An 18,502-nucleotide genomic window follows, 5' to 3' on the forward strand; every position below is an offset into this window, starting at 1 on the left:
AGGTTCTCTTTCAGTGAGGAAAGAACTGTTTTTAGTAAGTATATTTAATCATGTAATGTCTTTCAAAATACAAATTACATTAAGTAAAACCAACAAAATTAAAAAAATAACACAAAAGACCAGAAGTAAAATAACATCAGGACATCAGAGGTAAACAGCCGACCTGTTTGGGTGGCCTTAGCCCTGAATTGGCCTGCCTACAGCACATCATGTAACACTCATAAAGTCAGGCTTCTTCTTCTTTTACTGTGGGAGTCTGAGGGGGGCTGGAGGTTAGGATGAGAATAAATCAGCTGCCTCCTTGTTCGTCTGTCTCCAACCAATAACAATCATTAAAAAAAAACCTCTTCCTGCCAGTTTTACGTCCTCTCTTTATCATTATTCTGGCTGATTAAATGTGTTTAATTAGTTCCACTTTAGCCACAGATATGTTTCCACCTGTTTTTCTCTCTATGTGCACGTAGCAACGCGGGAAAAAGCACAGGGGTTAAAGTATCTGAAATGAGCTTTTTGTAGTCCATCTTCAGGATGTTGTAGTTTTAACACATCAGCCATCACATTATTAAAGCGATCCTCTGAGCACCAAGCTTCTCTTCTCCTAACTCCTTACAAATTTTCCTTTCCACAGTTTCCCTTCATCATGTTTTTCCCATCAATTTGAAGGAAAATGGAAAAAGGAGTTGGAAGGTGATTTTTTTTTTTTGTCCAGTCTGCCACACCTGTCTCCAATTAGCCAATCAGCCATCCTAATGCATATACACCTCCCTCCTGTATTTCACCTCCTGCTTACCACCTTTTGTTCTCTTTGCAGTTCAGCAGCTCCTTTCGGTTTCCCCCTTTTTTTTAACCTTATGCCTCCTCACCTGTAAGTGTTTGCTTTCTCCCGCTGGCCTCAACATGTACGACCCCTGCCTGAATCAAAGGTCTGGATTATTTTTCAGCTTTTTCTTGGTATGAAGCTGCGTTATAGCCCCATGCTTACATTGACCCTTCCCGAGTACATCTGAGAGCCGTGGGATCACCTTTTTCCGGTGTGAAGTAACTGTAGTTTTCCTATCACTGGTTAACACCTCCTGAAATGTGTCTGCTGCTGTATCACAATCACGCAGGGCGGAGGAGGACGAGGACGAGGAGGTCTGTGTGTGCTTGATTTGATTACCTCCCTGAATTAAGTATGCACGAGTCAGAGCCCAGCTGATCAATACGAATCAGGTTAAGGACTCAATTCAGTAACAAAACTATTATGTAAGGGGAAACTATCCTCTCTGTAAACATGCACACAGAGCGACATCCCGCCTCCTGTCAGCTTCATATCACAGCGTTTAGCAGCCTGATGGCAGATTAAATGAATTAAACACGGCACCTTTATTTGTTTCTCCGTCTCAGATGGATTCACAAATGTAAAATTTTAGTTTAGGTGGATTTTCTGGCTGATTTCTGCAGGATTTTTCCCGGACAAGGACCCAATTAGTCCTTGCACCATAAAAGCAATCTGGTCTGTTTTACCTTATCTGACAGACATTTTCCTCTTAGGTCTGAGCATTTATGACCCTGAAATATCCTTTATACATGACTAAAAGAAACCTCAATTAAAACGTCTTTGGCTAAAATGTCTTTGCAGGTCATCACATAGTCATCTATGCAGGTTTTGGTATCTTTGAAAATACTGGCCTCTCTACTTATGTTCATTCTGGGATATTTTTGGGGATTTTTATTGGAAAAATGCCTTTAAATTTAAGATATACCCCCCTGTTCAGGGGAAACCTTCACAAAAGAAGTTGGGAGATGAATAAGCTGAGTTTAAGTGTCTCCGTGTCTGCGCTGTTTATCGTGGAGGGAGTGATTCTTCTTCCTTTGTTCTCACTGTCAGTTTTGTGGTTGTAGTTACAGTTTGTCACTGACAGGTGGCACTGTTGATCTCTGAAAATGAAGGCAGCCGGTACCAAAAATAAAAAAGTGAATAATAAAAAAAATAACCCACACTGAGAAAATGTATTCAGCCTGAGAGAGCTGAGAGCCAGAGACACCTCAGCTTTGAATCATCCTGACTGTAGAGACGTGTACAGCAATCATCAATAATAATAATTATCTTTTAAATCACAAGTAATGACTTTATTCTGTACACATTCTGCATGTTGAGCCTCTTAAAGCTGTTTCATATCTGTAACTGATTATTTGACTATTTTTTTTATATCTGTGTTTTTATATTAAGGAACCTTTACATGATCAGATCTGATTTTAAAGAACACTTGTTATTAATAACGGGGCAGTCAGAGGGGCTAAAATGTGTCACAGGTTAATTCAAAGTCTAAACTAGAGGCAAATGTTGGACTTTGGACGCGGCTATTGACTGGATGATCTTTGTGATAAAATATTTAACAGTGAGCTAACAGACTGAGGGAAATACACTCCTCTTCATACTGGTCAAAAAAACAAAACAATCTAATTTGATTTTTTTCCTGCTGCACATTTCAAGCTTGAAGGAGACAAATGTGACTCTGCAGTCCTTTTGAGTAAAATTTGGAAAAGTACAAAAATGGCAAAACTACTAAACTCGTCATCATTGCTCTTTCTAATACTGTTGCTGTTTTAATCCATGTTTATCAATGCTTCCTTATCTGCTACACCTGTTTGTTTGTTTTTAACCACAGGGTTTAACGGGAGCGAAACAATGCGCTGGACTCTGAGAAATAAGATTTTAGATATTAATTTGTGTGTGAATTTGAATGCAATAGTGAAACCTTTACCTGAAATATGTGACGACTGCTGCATGCATATTCCTTATTACTCTGCATTTTTATTTATTTCTAATATTCATTTCAGAATAAAATGTATTCAAAATAAAAGCCTTAAGCATTTACTAAAAAAACTATATTCAGTCACACGGCGATCACAGACAAACTCTCAGCATACACAACCACACGTACAGCCTGTTTGGAGGCTGCAGACATACTCGTGAAATTTACAGTAAGTTTAGTATATTTAATGAAGTCAGTGACAAGCTCTCAAAGTAGAAAGGAGTGGGTCTAAATTTTGAAAGTCCCATCATAGTTTTCAGCAGCTTTGAGCACTTGTAACTTTAAAAGCACAGCACATATTCACGTGAAATTTTCAGGACTGAAAAATCACAACCAGATCAATTTTACACCACGTCAAGAGTAATAATCTAAAGATATCATGGCTTCATTTAATGTCTGTGATGTAAATCAGGGATGTCAGACTCATTTACAGCCCACTGTGATCTGAAGTGGAGTGGACCAGTGAAACTCCCCTTTCTGCCGGTGTAAAGAAGTTTAACTACAGATTCCCTGAGGTATCTTAATGTAAGATAAACAGGTGTAATCTTAACAGTACATCTCTGTTCTTGTACCTGATGAAGAAATGCTGCTGTAGTAAATGGGAAAAAAAAAATCTGCCAGCACGACTCTTTGAGCTTAAATTATTAGAAATATGTAAAATTAAATAAAAAATTCTGGTATCTCATTGGCCAGACTGTCCTGTAATTATAACAGAGAGTTTCTGTTATTTCACAGACAATGTCCTTTTTTTTTGTCCTTTGATAGGCCAGTTCTGGCCCCCAGGCCTTATGTTTCACACCCCTGATGTAAAGGAGCAGTAGCGATCATTCTTACCCTGGATCTTTAATCTGATTCTGAAAATTCACTGAAGAAAACGTCGAAGTGCATTCTGGGTAAACTTTCAAGGGTCATATCGCCATTTGAGATGCACTATATGGACAAAATTCGGGCCCACCCACGCATTGAGCTGCTCAGTCATGGAAACCCACGCCATGAAGGTCCCGGCACTCAGTTTTTGCACTGCGCTTCAACACTTTGTGATCCAGCACTTAACGTGGGACTTCCTGTTTGAGTTGCCGTGGTTCCTAAACACTTCCACTTTGTGATAATAGCACTTCCAGCTGATCACGGAATATCTAGGAGGGAAGAAATTTCACGAAATGACTTGTTGCAACGATGGCATCCACGGGAATTCAGTGAGCTTGTACGTTTGTAAAGCCAGACCACACACCTGAACTCAGAGATTAAGAGGTGTGCTCCAATACTTTAGTCCATACTGTGTATATCTGCCAGACTTTGTGTTACACGTGCTGCATTTAAAGGAGTTGACATGCTGTAAATAGATCTTAAATGTGCTCTCTCTGACTTTCTTGCTTCCTGCTTACTGTAGCTCGATTAAAAGCAGATCAGCAGCAGTTCACCCCACACAAGTTTTTTTTTTTAACTGGAAAAAGTGCAGACACATCTGCACGTAAAAAGGGAGCAATCAAACGCACCCACCCACACAACCACAGACACAAGCACACACACAAACCCACATTCAGGGCAGAAGGAGCATGCTTGAGTGGTTCAATCAGGCTCCCCCCGCCGCCTCCTCCAGTGGAGGTTACAGTAAGGATCAAACACACAATTATATTATTCAAAAGGGGTTTACCGGTTTGAGGAGGGGTGAGATTAAAGGTGGTGTGAGGGGGTGGGTGTTCTTTAAAGGTAAGGACTAAATCAATGGGATCAATAAGGCGGGGTCCCTTCGCCTTTCATTAGCTTCCTCAGCCACTCCAGACATCAGAGTGTTGCTAAATGCGTCTCTAACTGCACTTGAGATCAGCAGAAAGTACCGAGAATCGCTCCTCTGTTTTCTCCACTCTGTGGGAATCAGCTGTCGTGTTGCCATCTTTACATCATCAGCCTAATCATCAATGAACTCCTTATAAAAGCATCCGCAGCACTGTTTCCTCTAACTGTAGTCATGTGTCATCATAATTAAGTCTTAAATAGGGCCAAGGCATTGAACCGTGGTACTTTTATGGTACCAGCAAAATATTATAATCCTCATCCTAATGGAAGCCAATTAGCTTCTGAGTTTCAGCGATAAAGACCTGAAGCTGGGGAGAGTTAATGAATACACCAGCTAACAATGATTTCATGTGCATAAGAAGACCATATTTCATAATTAACTCATTCGGTTCTGTTAAAACAGACTTGTGTCGCTGAGGGTTGCACAGTTACTAAAATTAATTTGATGTGAAAGCACAAACAGTCTCCGAGTTTAAGAGCGGAGAATAATTTGACCTGAGCTGCAAACTCTGGGTGCAGTTTCTCTTTCACTTGAGGCTCACTCTGATTGGTCACCCACAGGTTGGCCGTACAACACCGTCAACCTCTGGGCAATCACTTTGGACTGCAAGGTCATCTGGTAGGAGGCGACCTGTGGTCAAACGGTTGTGGTTGGACTCAGACTGAGTGCATCATTCTCAGACAGACTGACGAAGGTTTGCAAATAACTGCAATTTCTAAACGTAGACTGTTTGTATGACAGTCAGGGAGCAGGTGTAATGGCTACTATAACTACTTTCCTTCTTTGAATCAGATGAAATGTTGGCAACATTGGGATATTTTCATTTTGAACAAAAACAGCAAACAGGTGGGGATAATCTATCAGGGTGCACAACCTGAGTCGGTGAAGAGCGAAAAACCACCAGCTTTACCTCGCACGCGCTCCGGGAAGCTCATAAATTGGTCGCCTAAGTGAAACCTTTAGCCGTACAATGCCAGATCGAAACCACACTGCATTCACTAATCAACCCTGATGAGAATCTGCACAGTAAAAAGGATGGAGGCACCGCTGCTGCAGAAGAAATGGCCCGAATCCAGCTGACAGTCCCTCACGTTAACACACATTTAATAGCACTTTACTGAAGTTAATTATTTACCAAGCTGAGTTCTCAAGCAGGCCAATATAAATGCTGAGAATGGTTCTTATGTATCTGAATCCCAGGTCAAACACAGATGTTAGCCACATCTGGGCCGAACAGTTTAAAAAAAAACAATCAGCTCGTCTCACCCACCTCTGCTCAAGAGGTCAAGTCTTCCAATATGGCAGCTGAGAGGCACTACTCCACCTTAGAGCGCTTTCTCTTTTCATTTTTGAATGGAGGGTTGAGTCAAGTGAGGAGCTTTAAGAGCTGGTAACACTCACAGCAAACTCATCAGTGTATTATACGGAGGCTTCGAGAGTCAAGGGCCGCTAAACATCAATATCAAGGTGATGTTTTATTGAAGCAGCCACTGCAAAGTGAAAACAGAGAAATGGAGAGAAGAGAAAGGGAGAGCAGCGAGGAGAAATGGAAACTGAGGAGGAGAGAAGGAAACAGAGGAAGGAGGAATGGATTACCAGAGATGAGGAGAATGTGACAAAAAGAAGGAAAAGAGGCGAGATTCAAAGAACTTCTTCAAAGGAAACAGAAAATCTCAGATTCCTCTGAACTGGTTAATTTTTCACTCTCGACAATTCAGGTGTATTTGTAAAGAGCCAATTTACTACAGCTGTCTCAAGGTGCTTTATACTGCAAGGTATGCCCCCCTATAATATTAGAGAATCGTAAAAAAATGATGTTTTCTGTAAGTGGAAATGTTAATATAAATTTTATTATTAAGACATCTCAGGTGGTTCATCCGTCTTGAAGGTTTTCATAATGTAGTTCTTTAAAGTAAAAACAGGGTGATTTTTTTTTTCCTTTCCTATACAAAACAAAATAATAATATGGACTTATTTTTATTTATTTTATTTTATTTATGTTTTTATAGTGTAGTTTTGTGGGTTCTGGGTTTTGTGGCATTCATGGCTCTCTTCCACAGTGTGTCTTTTGTCCTGTCTCTCCCCCCCAAGCAGATGACCCCCCCTCCCCGAGCCTGGTTCTGTTGGAGGTTTCTTCCTGTTAAAGGGAGTTTTTCCTTCCCACTGTCACCAAGTGCTGCTCATAGGGGGTCGTTTAGACTGTTGGGTTTTCTCTGTATTATTGTAGAGTCTTTACCCACAATACAAAGCACCTTGAGGCGACTGTTTGTTGTGATTTGGTGCCTTATAAATAAAATTAAATTGAATATCCTTCAGTTTAGGATTTTCTTCATTTTTTGTAATCTTAGGGTATTCAGTCTTATTATTTCTTTGGTTTGTATCTCATACTCACGCTTCCCTCAGTATTAAGTTGCTGTGTGTGTGTGTGTGTGTATGTGTGTGTAGTCTAGAGCCACCACTCGTTATCTTTTTTTCTAACTGTATTTAAGTGCAGATACAAATGAACACCCTCAGATATCTGTAAAAAGTTGTGTGATCTCAACATCATGTCTCAGTTGTTCCACATTCAGTCAGTTTGCCGTCATTACATTAAACTTACAGGCTGCAGCGGAAATGCATTAAACCTTCTCAATCACAGATTTCATGTCTTTAAGAATCAAAAAATCTTCCAGATCTAAAACCAATTTTAACTTTCCACACATTTTCACTCCTGTGCAGTGCGACTCTATAGAAATGAAGCTTATTATTAAGAATAAAAGTTTGAGGGGAGGAAGTGAGCGAGCCAGCGAGCTTCGGTTTCATCTTACAGACAGGGCGAGGGGAGCTCAGCAGAGTCATTACAGACTGTTTTCATCTCCACCACAGAGATAGATCACAGCCTGGCAGCTCCTCCGTGACAGCCTCAGTCTCCACTGCGCCGCGCAGGAGTCCTGCTGCTGAGGGACGCCAGTTCCCACATTGCAATACATAAAGGAAATGAACGAGTCGCTCACAAAATAGTGACAAATTCCTGTCAGGTGGTGTGACAGCTCAGAAATATAGTGGTCTGAATGACAAACAGTGGATAAATCGGGGCAGAGTTCAGGGGCAGGACGTGCTCAGATACACAATCAGTCACTTAAAAAAGGAAAACTATAAGCCAGAATGATGAAAAGGTTTCAGTAATACATGTATATAGCATAAATTAAGGATAGAGTATTATCTGCTCTTTGGCTATCAGTTTGCCAATCATAAGTCAAGTAGCCAATGAGCATACGGTTTCACCGTCAGGCCCACCCCTCCGCGTCACATCTGGTTTTTTACACCTAAGATGGCGAGGGTGGAAACATCAGGCATCTCATCTGGAGGCTTCAAAGCAGGACTTCAGAAACCAGCGGGTGGCATCGTGGCAGCTGCACCCTGTGTTACAATGTCCAAGTTTACAGCACAAATAAACATGCTTACGACCTGCCACATACTGATCCGGTCTTTGCGGGCAGTTTACGCCGTCACAGTAACCATCGCAGGGTTGAACTGTCGAACTCTGGAGGCCATTTTGAGTGACAGTTGTGAGAGCACGCCTGAACCTCTGTGGAGCATTTTTGCTGGAATTATCTGACAAATAATACGACTTTCTTTGAGGTCCAAGAAGTTTGTGCTTCAGTTTTTGTGACAGAAATCCTATTGCAGCTCTTCTGTAAGATATCGTGAAAACTTACAAATGTGTATGTTTAACATTGGGAAATGGAAAATTTAAAGACTCGGCCTTTTACTTGCCACACGTGGCTAGCAAACATGATGCACTGAATTTCAGTGACTAAATGCAGGATTTGCGGTACCAGCAGATACCTGATATGAGTGAGAGGCACTCCCATCAGTCCGTGTCAGGATTAGTAAGCACTGCATACTTTCGCAGTAACCACAGGTCAAACTGATCACCAAAGCATATTGATCACAGTCCCCTGTTTCCTGTATGAAACCACCTCTGTATTAAAATCAATGATTCTCACAAAATTGCAGCTGCCATTTTACTTTTCCTCCGTCTGAGGCTGCGACGGGCAGACGGAGGAAAAACAGGGAGACTGAGAAGAAAAGAAAACGAGACACAGCAGAGAGTTTGGGGATCAATACGCTGAATATAAAGCCACAGATGTCTGTCAGGACTCTGCAGACAGAGACGGGCTTCATTCAGCTAAAAAAAAAGGATTTCTTGTACAAAAGGAAGTACCCCTCTCTCTGTCTCTCTCTGTCTTTCTTTGCATCTGTAGTCTGTGGACTTTCTGTCATCTTCTTTTTTCTCTTCATTATTTCATCTTTTGTCCTCTTTCTGTCCAATCCATCATTTGCCTCCTCTTTCACTCTCTTTTGTTTCCATTATCTTTTTAACTATCTTCTCCATTGTCCTCCCTTCTTCTCCTCCCTCCCTCATCTTCCTTCCTGTCTCTCTTGCATTTCCCCGCACCTTCTCCTCCTCCTACCTTACTGTCTCTCTCCTCCTTCCCCTCCTTCTCCTTTCTCCACATCTCTCATCTTCCTTCTCGCTCTCCCCCCTCTCTGCATTTCTTTCTTTCTTTTTTTTATTGCACCATTACCACTTAAGCCCTGGTATCCATTACACAAAGGGCATATAAGTGCAGGGTAAGTAGTAAAGTCGCCCTTCAACATACACTTCCCAGCTTGTGTGTGGCGCCATGTTTGAACGCTTCGACACTCCGTCATGAGCCGCCTGGGCCGAGCATTTGGGTTTGGTCGTTAATCAGCTGTGACGCTGTTAATGTGAGCGATGTCATCGCGGTGTCACTCACCCCTCCGCTCCAATAATCATGACTGTTAACTGTCATTTAATGCTGTCTCAGTACTATGGCAGTAATCTGCTGCTGCAGTATATCACCAAAGGTATTCGCTTATCTGCATTCACTCACACGTGAACCTGAGTAACAGCTATTCTTAATCCAGAGGCTTTAATATGATGTGGGCCCACCCTTTGCAGCTCTAACAGCTTCAGCTCTTCTAGGAAGTCTTTCCACAGGTTTAGGAGTGTTTATGGGAATTTCTGACCATTCTTCCAGAAGCACATCTGTGAGGTCAGACACTGATGTTGGAGAGAAGGCCTGGCTCACAGTCTCCGCTCTAATCCATCCCAAAGGTGTTCTGTCAGGCTGAGGTCAGGACTCTGTGCAGGCCAGTCAAGTTCTTCCACACCAAACTGGCTCATTCATGTCTTTATGGAGCTGCTTTGTGCACTGGTGTGCAGTCATGTTGGAACAGGAAGGGGCCATCCCCAAACTGTTCCCACAGAGTTGGAGCATCAAACTGTCCCAAATGTCTTGGTATGCAGAAGCATTAAGAGTTCCTTTCACTGGAACTGAGGGGCCGAGCCCAACTCCTGAAAAACACCCCCACACCATAACCCCCCTCCACCAAAGAAGTGTGATTCATCCCTCCAGAGAACACATCTCCACTGCTCTAGAGTCCAGTGGCGGTGTGCTTTACACCACTGCATCAACACTTTGCATTGAGCTTGGTGATGTAAGGCTTGGATGCAGCTGCCATGGAAACCCATCCATGAAGCTCTCACTGTTCCTGAGCTGATCTGAAGGTCACATGAAGGTTGGAGGTCTGTAGTGATCGACTGCAGAAAGTTGGTGACCTCTGTGCACTATGACCCTCAGCATCCTCTGACCCCACTCTGTGATTTTATGTGGCCTACCACTTCATGGCTGAGTTGCTGTTGTTCCCAATCACTTTCACTTTGTTATAATCCCACTAACAGCTGACTGTGGAATATTTAGTAGTGACTGGACTTGTTGCACAGGTATCATCCTATCATGGTACCACGCTGGGATTCACTGAGCTCCTGAGAGCGACCCATTCTTTCACTGATGTTTGTAGAAGCAGTCTGCATGCTGAGGTGCTTGGTTTATACACCTGTGGCTGTGGAAGTGACTGGAACACCTGAACTCAGTGATCTGGATGGTGAATGAATACAATATAGTGCTCATGGTTTAATGTCTTTATTTTACTAATTTTCTGCTAAAATTCCATTTCAAATGCAGTGAGAAAATCCAGTTAAATAAATCTTAATTTACCACTAAAACAAAACAAACATAAATTCTGCCAAATATCCAAATTAATGGAGCCTGCTCAAACATAATCTGTAAATTGGCAAACAACTTGAGATAGATGAGTCGACCACATGCTGGATAACCCTCATTTTGACTTGTGAAACCGGCGCTTGAGGCTTTAATGTCATCATGAAAGTGTTTCCAGAGGTCTCTGATGGCCATATGTATGTGTAATAGAGAGAGAAGCTACAGCTCAGCATGTCAGCCTGGCAGTCATACTTGATGCATCATATCTCAGCACTCAGACATAGGACTGTAGCACTTAGCAATCAGTACTCTACTACAGTATAAGACTGTGTGCGTGTGTGTGTGTGTGTGTGTGTGTGTGTGTGTGTGTGTGTGTGTGTGTGTGTGTGTTTGTGTGTGTGTGTGTGTGTGTGTGTGTGTGTGTGGTCATGCTTAATGCACCGTGGTGCTTTCCTGCTTCCGTTTTAAGAAGATAACCGGAAATGGAGACACAGACTAAAGCCTCTTTGTGCGTCTTTCTCACACAGACACACACAAGCGCACGAATGAGAGTGTAAGGGTTTATCTTCAGATGGCTCCTTTAAAAATACAGTGTTGGTGTTTGTCAGTAGGTCAGCTAAGAAATAAAGCAGCACTGACTCCGACTCTAAACTTCTGATCAATCCCTCTTACCTTCCTTCCCCTCCTTTGATCTTAAAGCGTACCTTTTTTATATCGTCTCTCTGAAGAGATGTCTGCATATATCTGTATATGATACACAGACGGGTTGACGTGGACCAGGATTGCCTGAACAGTCACTTTTGATCAGTAAAAAAAGGAACGCAATAGCTGATATGTAATCATTTGACAATTATTTAGCTTTAAAAAATGTGTTAGCCTTCACATGTAGACTGTAAACAGTGACTGGCACACAGAACAGGAAATCTTGGCTTGGACATCTGTTATCTGTATATCTGCTGGCTCTGTGCCTTTGTGGGCTATCACCCACAGAGGCTAATTCATCCTACGACAGGCGATGGGTTCCCACGTTGCTTATGTTGTGACCCAAAGACCAAAAGTTTGAGAATTCCAGATAAGCTACAAATCAGAGCAGGAGGACTGCAGGACTTCCTGTAATCATTGCCAGCTGCTCATTCTCTTCCTGCTGATGTAATTGAGCCAACCTCGTTATGCCTGAACTGAAGCTTAAGACTCTGCTGTGTTTATTGAAGTGGGTTCATCTCCAAACACCACAGTGGTCAGTTACTTCTGCTGCCTCTGCCATTCGGTCCACCTGGTGCCTAGCAGGTAGAAGCAGGAGTCATCAGAAAAAACAGCATTATATGATGCCTCAGGATGAGACTGCATTGGGTTGAGGCTTTACTTCAACCTGTCTGAAATTTGATTAAGATCTTTAAAGTTAATTATTCCATCCATGTTCAGTCTTAGGGTGTTAGAAAGTGTAACTGGAGGGTTTCCACATGTACTGACCTGTTTCTATGAGTGATGCACCGAGGAACAAAGAGACCTGAGGGTGAGACAGTACTCAGAGAGAGAGTGTGTGTGTGTGTGTGTGTGTGTGTGTACGTACAGAGATGGTTTATCAGTGTTTAATCTGTATGTCCACACAGTCTGTAGTGACATCACCAGACAAAGGTCTCTCCGCCCAGCCACCCGCGCGTACACACACACACACCCACACACACACACACATCTCGATTTGTTTACCAGGACAAACGGGCTGACCAATCGCAGAAACTGGTGACTCAGTGATGTCATTGAGCTGATGAGGAAATGGCCTCAGAGGACTTTGATGTCATCCACCTTCATCACTCACCCTCTGTCTTGCTTTGTGGCTTCTTCTCTAATTTTTCATTTTCTCTCATTCAGTTCTGTTTCTCTTCCTCTGTTGTTCCAGTGATCTGTGCAGAAGCTAAGCAAACTTAGCCTAAATTCATACTTAAATAAACCTGAAGACTATCGAGTTACAAATCTGCATTTTTATAGACATGTTTCTAATCACTTGCTATGTTTGCAATAAATAAGGTGAACCATAAGGCAGACAAATGGGGACAAACTGGCAGTGAGGTAAATGAGGAAGATACTTTACTGTCAAAAAACACAGCTCGATGAGGCAGGAGATTGCAAAAATACTGACAAAAACCAAAATTTAATTAAAGATAAAATAATACAAGAGGTCAGCAGGAGAAAGGGGTGCTGAAGGGAGCGAAGACAACAACCTGACAGAGAGTGAATGCAGTCCAAATACCTAGGAGGGATAATAAGGCACAGGTGAGCTATATCTTTATCTGCTGGACCTACAACAGCTAAAACACTGGCTATTGTCCACAGAGATAACTTGACAAGGCCTAAGAAAGAAAGCATGGGCTAAATACCCACACCAAGGATAATAAAGCACAGGTGAACTATTCTGGATCTGCTGGCTGTATACCATTTGGCTGAAACTGCCCCAAAATACACCCTGATCAAGACTGAGAGAAAACACATAGACTAAATACTCACATCAGACAGAGGTTACAGGTGAACTACCTCTACATCTGCTAGCTCTATACCAGTTAGCTGAAACATTGGCTATTTATTGCAAAACAAGATGGCAAAGGCTGTGGGAGATCACACAGACTTAGCACCCACAATGGGAAGAAGGATAACAAGGCACAGGCGGACTATTACAATATCTGCTTACACTTTACTGATTTGCTAAAACATTAGCTATTCTCTGCAAATGCAACCTGACCAAGACTGAGAGAGAATGCCCACATCAGAGAGAAGGATAACAAAGCACAAGTGAACTATTTCTATATCTGCTAGCTCTACACCAGTTAGCTGAAACACTGCCTATAGCCTACAGAAGCCTGAGGGAGAACACACAGACTAAACACTCACATCACGGAGAGGGATAATAAGGCACAGGTGAATATAAGACAATAATAAGGGCACAGAAAGAAACAAATGAAGGAAGTAAAAGCACAGAAAGCCACATGAGACACTGAGCTACAAAATGAAGCAGGAAATAAACTGAAAGAGAGACCAGGAGTAAACTTACACAGAGAAGAATCAAGATACAAATGGGGGAACACAGAAGGCACTGAGAAAAGAAACACAAGGAGATTAGATTAAACTTTAGATGATATTAAAAAACAAAGTTAAAACAGATAAATACAAAGACCATAATATCACTACGTTTAAGTCTTCAGGTACTGATCTGTCTGACTTTATTCTTTAATATTTTTAACAGTAATTTATACATGTTGAGTTTACATTGATCAGCCACAAAAAATTAAACCAAGAATCTTGCTACGGGGCTCCTGGGTGGCTTAGTGGTGAAGCCGGCGACCACATACACACGCTGCGTTGCGGTGCGGGTGGCGCAGGTTCGTGTCCCAGCCCGTTGCCGATTTGCCCGTGTGTCTTCCCCTGTATCTTTCCCCATTTCCTGTCTCTTTCCACTGTCACGAAAAGCCGCTGTGGCTGAAAATGCAAAACAAAAAAAATCTTGCTACAATGTAATGCTAAGCTAGGTCCCCATATTCATGTAAACGTCACTTCAGTATGTTCTACCGACCCATGCATTTCTGAGCACACAACTGTCATAGTAATGTGACCCCCACCCCACTCCCAATGGCAACAAGGTATTAACCAGGCCAGGAAAATAGTCCCAAAAACAACAACAACAAAAGGAAGTCCCAAAAACTGCAGTTCCTCTGCTGGCCACTTGAGGCTGTCTGGCTTTATCAACAGTTTCTTCATAATACTAAGAAACTGAGCAATTTCAAATGCATCCAATGACTCCATGTCAGCATCCTTCATCTTTACATCACCCAAAGCATTATGGAAACCATAGCAGCAAAACTCATGTTCATCCAAAGGTGAAAACAGCATAAACCAAGGATAACAAATGACATCCATGTCTGATGAAATAAAACCCAGCAAGACCAAAAGCTAAGATTTCAAAGGGTGTAAATATTAAAAAAGTTCAAAAAAGCAAGAAAAAAGTTGTTAAAAACATCATTCTTTGGAGAGAAAGAATGAAAAGGTTGAAAGAAAACATCCACTAACCTTTAACCTGCTGAATGTTGACATTGAGGATAAGTCAGAGCGAAGCTCTGTTTGGACATCTCTCTCTCTCTCTCTCTCTCTCTCTCTCTCTCTCTCTCTCTCTCTCTCTCTCTCTCTCACACACGCACGCACGCATACAGACTAATAGGTGATGAGTTAACTGACCTCTCAGTACCTTTTCTTATCAGCAATGTTTTTTTGGAGGCCTGAAGTCATCGCCGCTCTGTCTCACAGCACAGCGCTCCAACAGAGAGCAAACACGGGCAGAAAGATAATAGTCTCTGATCAATAGATTGTATTGTAATCGCTGACTGATCAAAAGAAGGCTGGTCAGCTATAAACATACATCCCGGCAAACCGCTCACCGCCGTGCTTGTCTCCAAACGATCGGTGGCGAGCGATATGAGTTGATCAGGTTTCCTGCTCATGAGAGATGCAAAGCAGCTCAGAAAATGTGTCCACATACTTTTGAGCTTAAAATGTATTTTTAAAATGTATTTCTATTTTAATATCTGGTCTAATATGACTCCATCTCGATCTAAAAGTCTAATATTTATTAGCTTTTAACTTTTATTTCCTGTGTTTATTTTTTCTCCAACAAGCTCCTGCTCGCTCTCTCCTGCTAAACCTGTCTCCATTAAAGGTTATAATATCTACAATTGGATCCCATCCATCCAATATGAAACATAATCCAATAACAGACAGATTCAGCTAAATGAATCCAGTTATGTGGCCCAATCAAATAGAGGAGGATTCCCTTCAAACCCATCTGTCTGATACGCATCAATCTGGCTGCTTTTAATGCTTTTACCACCAAACCAGGAGGAGGTGAGCACAGAAGAAAAATAAGAACAAGCTGACCTTCAGCACTGGCTTTGTTTCCTCTGAAACTTTGGGTTTGATTTGGACTTTATCACCACAAATGATAAGAATAAAAGGTCAGCAAAATAGTGCAAACTCTGTAGGTGAGATAAGGAAAATGACATTACTGCAAGAAGAAAACCTGAGGTAGAAACAACCAGATGCAACAAAAGAGGAAATTTGACTTCATGCAGAAATTAAAACAAGGAGAAATTAGGAAGTCATGACTCATGTTTATTTTTATGTCTGTAGTTCCCTCTTTTTCACAGGTTTTATTGTAAATTTTAATTCATGCCTTCCCTGATTGCATGACCTGTCTTAATTGTTTCCACCTGTGTCTCATTTCCCAATCAGCCCTCTGTATACACCTACTCTTGGCTTTCCCTCTGATTGTACTTATTCCCTGTGATCCTGAATTTTATTTTTTGAGACTCTTGTCTGCCCGTGTGTGTGCAGGATTTTCTGTTTCCCATTTTTAACCCGTAAAACTCATACTGTAGCATTACTGTACCAACATGCTGTTCAATTTCTAACACAAAAACTGCACTACCAAAATAAAATCACAGCTGAAATATAAAGCTTTGAGCACTGTGTGACATGGTTAACTGTCAATATCTACGGGGAGATTAGAAATATATAAAAAAAAAAAAAGAAAGTTGGTGTTTTAGCAAAGCAGTGGTTTAAACTTACAGCAGGTTAAAAAGAATAACTTCTCATATATGCAAATCTGAAAATGCTGGTGGAGCCAGCACCTGTTCAAATTGCCTGTTTTATTAAACCAGATTTAGCAGGAGCCGATCCCCTCTCAGTCATCAAGGTTTTCTTTGCTAACATGCTAAAGGAGGTATTTAAAGCTTTTTTTACACAGCACTCTAACTCATCTAGGTCACACATTAGATAAGGTGGTTAGTAAGAGACAACCTATTCCTGATGTATCATCTCTTTGGAGATGATAAGAGTAATATACTAATTTACATGCTAATGCTACACATATCTGCTCATGTGTGCAATAACATGCAGATTGTATCTGTAACAGCAGAGCCAGAAGCAGCTTGTCTAGCATGCTAGTCTCCCATTAGTGTCCCATTAAAGACCAGAGGTGTATCAACAATGTGTAAACAAAAGAAAAAGCTGCTGGCCTCGCAGTCTGACAAGCTCCCACCCTTTCTTAACAGGATATGGCCACGCCCATGAAGATAACAGATACAGTAGATTCCAATGGCTTCCAGAGACAATAGCCAAGTGTGATGCGGTAATTTACAGGATGGATGCAAACAGGCAATATGATATAATGTAAGCAGAGAGATTGCTTAAGCCTGTACCCATTAGATAACACCCTCATAGGTCGCTTGTGCAGGCATGTTTTTACGATCAGTACCTTTATCTTAAAGTTAAGCAACCTCTAGCGATTGTATACGAAAGGGTGGGTGAATTTGGTTTTCTGCAGCAAATTCTTAAGAAATACATAAATGTGGATTTTCTCAGTTTTCTGAAAAGTCTACAGGGCCAAATTGGCCACATGAAAAGCTTACACATTAAACAGACTGGTTCTTATAAAGCACTTTTATACTCGAGCACTCAAAGCCCTTTATGCAACACACCTCATTCGCACCCAGTCATACAAACACTTCAGTATCTCATCCATGCAGATGGAAGCAGCCAAGGATCAGACCACCAACCTTCCAATTAGTAAATGTCCCGCTCTAACTCTTCAGCACTCATATGGGTCGCATATGAACAAATGACAATGACATTGTCATTCGGATTGGAGGACATGTTGGATTTCTTGTACTTTGGTAGGTTTTAATTAATGTCTATTTTTAGATTTCACTGGGCAAGCACTGCTAGCTTTGCTTGCCCTGATGGAATGCCCATATGCTTTCTCATTTGGAGGTGTACACCTCAGCTATTCTCTATTCCCTCAGTGCCTCACAATTACTGTTAGACTGATAATTCTACACTTCTTTAGTATGCCAGTCAGTACCAGCTGTACACCCCCCAGCATGCTCACAGTTAGCTAGCCAGTGGGCATCTGGTCAACAGCTTGGATGGTAGGGGTGGAAATCGCAGAGAAACTCATGATACAATCCAGTACACATCATGATGTGTTGCCTACAGTAATAATGATATTGTGACACAGCGATTCTATGATACTTGATATACTGTAAGAAAGCATTTATCATACATTATGATATACATGCCCAGATCATCAAGTACATATGGTTGATGTCTAGTGGCCAACTGTTTTCCTCATATATACACAGAATAGTTCACATTCATTATGGAGAGCATTCTACCTCACTGGAAAATTAAAGATAACCACCAAAATGCAATTTCAGTGTTAAAATCTCTGATATTAATTGGAAAATGCTTTTCATAAAAATATTATGATGTTGATCATAATGATGTTTAATGGAAGTCTGATCCTCTCCTTCTTTTTCTCCTTTCACAAGATGAACTACTCTATTCTATCGAATAACACATAGGTAACACAATCACCCATGTGTCTGACTGGTACTGTATATGTAATAAAAACATTAAGACCTAAAATTTGACCTAAAATGGTCCTCCAAGTGGCATGGACCCCTGGGCCCACGCCCAGAATATCCATCAAATAATCTGGCTGAGAAGATTTCATGTACGCCCCACTAAAGAGGCCAAAACCAAGAATGTGTCAGTTAAATTGATTAGCCCTCTGCTTTGCTTGTCAAACATTTCCCCCCTGAGTTTCTTCCTGACACATTTTTCACTCAGTTTTCCTTCATTCATTTTACAACCACACCACAATTACAATAACCAGTTTCCTGCATATGAACAAGCAGAATCTGTAAAAAAGGGTAGCAGTGCAGTGCTGACCAATCACGTTTGAGCAGGCTCTGTCTGCATGAAGGTAAACAGAGAAAGCATTTACCAAAAGG

At 41.5% G+C, this 18,502-nt stretch overlaps 1 protein-coding gene and 1 long non-coding RNA gene across 2 annotated transcripts in view; one reads left to right on the forward strand and one right to left on the reverse strand.

Moving 5' to 3' along the window:
- Positions 1 to 18,502, forward strand: part of LOC115789320 (uncharacterized) — a 69,628-nt gene that overhangs the window by 6,134 nt on the left and 44,992 nt on the right. The gene's annotated exons all lie outside the window — the stretch shown is intronic.
- The window catches only part of onecut2 (one cut homeobox 2), a 35,890-nt gene that overhangs the window by 1,033 nt on the left and 16,355 nt on the right, over positions 1 to 18,502 (reverse strand). The window lies entirely within an intron of this gene.

Source organism: Archocentrus centrarchus, chromosome 12 (genome assembly GCF_007364275.1).
Source record: "Archocentrus centrarchus isolate MPI-CPG fArcCen1 chromosome 12, fArcCen1, whole genome shotgun sequence".
Classification (NCBI taxonomy): Eukaryota; Metazoa; Chordata; class Actinopteri; order Cichliformes; family Cichlidae; genus Archocentrus; species Archocentrus centrarchus.